We start from the raw sequence: 2,236 nt of genomic DNA, 5'->3' as shown, positions 1-2,236 counted from the left end.
ATAATGGCTAAGATATCTTTTGCCATTAGAGCAAGAACTTGGTGGAGTTGACTTTCTACCAAATTAAAATTTTGAAACTCCTCGTAGGAATCTCAATGCTCTCCAACAAATACCGTTCTAACTCCAACTTACAATCCATCAAGAACATTGTATGCTTTTTATGGAACTCTATAAAAAATTCCAAAGGATCATATTCTATAACGGTACTGATGGCTTGCAAAAATTTCATATTGCAGATTTTACAAGTTCGCTCGAGCGGAGGCTCTTGGCCGCTCGAGCGAATTCAGGCAGATTCAAACGCTCGACTGCCGCTCGACAGGGAGCTCGAGCAGGTTGCTGAAAAACGAAGATCGCTCGAGCGGAGACATTGGCCGCTCGAGCGAAATCAGGCAGAGTCGAACGCTCGATGTGCGCTCGATAGGACGCTCGAGCGAAATCAGGCAGAGTCGAACGCTCGATGTGCGCTCGATAGGACGCTCGAGCGAAATCAGGCAGAGTCGAACGCTCGACGCGCGCTCGACACCCCGCTCGAGCGAACATCGTATTTTGACAGATTTTAGGTTTTCCGCCGTGGGACCATATAAAAGGCCATTCTTCACTCTAGAGCCGCGGTTTTTGACTGGAGAACACTCTTTGGGAGAGAAAAACATAGCTAGAGGGATTCAAATCATTTGTTTTGGAGACGGAATTCCAATTTATTGCACGTACGTTGGATTCTTACACGAGCACGGACGGGAGAAAGGCGTTGAATCGTTCTCTTGAGCTTTTGACGACCAGTTGAGGCTGCAAGGAGGATTTTTCAGTGTTTATTTTCTTCTTCCCATCTTCTTAGAATAATTATGGTGAATTCGTTTATGTTGAATTCCAATTCTAGTATGAGCTAAATTTTCTTCTTTCTAGGAAAACGATGTAACCTAATTCCGAACTATGCTTGTTTGTCCATGCTAATTTAATGCAATTCTCTCTTTGTTTATCTGATTTATTCTGAGTTTAATGCTTCTAATTAACTGGCCATTGATTAGATGATTATTAATCTTGTGATTTGCTATCGAAAGAGGGAATCATAGGGTAGATCTTGGATATTTCAGCATAGGTAAGTATAGAGATCGAAAGACTTGTATGAACCTGTGTAGTAATTAAATCATTGGTCTTATTGCGTTCTTGATTATTTAATTTGCATACTCTTGTGTGAATTGATAAACTAGAATCAATTCCAATTGACTATCGAAAGAGGCTTTTGGATGAATTAGAGATTTGCTAATAGACAAAAGAGGTTTAAGTTAAATTAGCTGGATGAGAAAAGCATAGTGAAGAATTATGGTGAAATCGATTTCCTAGAAGTTTTCTTCCCTATTGAATTTGATCTTCAAACATCAGTTTTACTTTCTTTGCTTATTTCTCTTGAGTTGATCTAGTTTTATTTGCTACTACAAAAACCTTAGCGATTCCTCTAGATAAAATTGAGATTAGCATAATTTTGGTATTTGGCAAGAGTAAGGTACCAATCCCTGAGGACGATACTCTTCTTATTACTTTACTATAAAACTACGATACTGTGCACTTGCAGTTTTGCACCGGTCAAGTTTTTGGCGCCGTTGCCGGGGATTGGTTTATTCTTATTCTTTTCGTCAATATCGATACAAAGTAATCTTGGTTTTAATTTAGAATTTTGTTTTAATTTGTTCTACAGGTGTGTTTTTGACATTGGATGCGCCGTACTAGATCTCGTGACATTATTCCTGTTGATCCGGAGATTGAGAGAACTCTTAGATCACTAAGAAGAAATAAGATACTAGCTATGGCTGAAGAAGATCGTGAGGTACTACCACGCACCTTGAAGGACTATGTACGGCCAGTTGTGAATGGAAATTACTCGAGCATAATGCGCCAGCCAATCAATGCCAACAACTTTGAGCTCAAACCAGCTTTGATTAGCATGGTGCAGCAGGCCCAATTCAGTGGATCACCACTTGATGATCCCAATGTTCACTTGGCAATGTTCTTGGAGATTTGTGACACTGTGAAGATCAATGGTGTTACTGAAGACACCATTAGACTGAGATTGTTTCCCTTCTCTTTGAGGGACAAGGCTAGAGGTTGGCTACAATCTCTACAACCGGGAAGCATCGTTAGTTGGCAGGACATGGCTGAGAGGTTTCTTGCTAAATTCTTTCCTCCTGCCAAAACAGCCCAACTCAGGAGTGAGATTGGCCAATTCAAGCAAAATGATTTTGAG

The 2,236-nt window shown here is 40.4% G+C and overlaps 1 non-coding gene across 1 annotated transcript in view; it reads right to left on the bottom strand.

Annotated features, from left to right (window-relative positions):
• Window positions 1-2,191: 2,191 nt before the first annotated feature.
• LOC122295278 overlaps window positions 2,192-2,236 on the bottom strand; it is a 107-nt gene continuing 62 nt past the window's right edge. The window contains exon 1 of the small nucleolar RNA XR_006237937.1: window positions 2,192-2,236. This exon is cut by the window's right edge and continues 62 nt beyond it. This is a non-coding gene — a small nucleolar RNA (small nucleolar RNA R71).

Source organism: Carya illinoinensis, chromosome 14 (assembly GCF_018687715.1).
Source record: "Carya illinoinensis cultivar Pawnee chromosome 14, C.illinoinensisPawnee_v1, whole genome shotgun sequence".
Lineage (NCBI taxonomy): Eukaryota > Viridiplantae > Streptophyta > Magnoliopsida > Fagales > Juglandaceae > Carya > Carya illinoinensis.
Note: the sequence above shows the minus strand (reverse complement) of the source record. Positions and strands in the feature narration are given on the sequence as shown.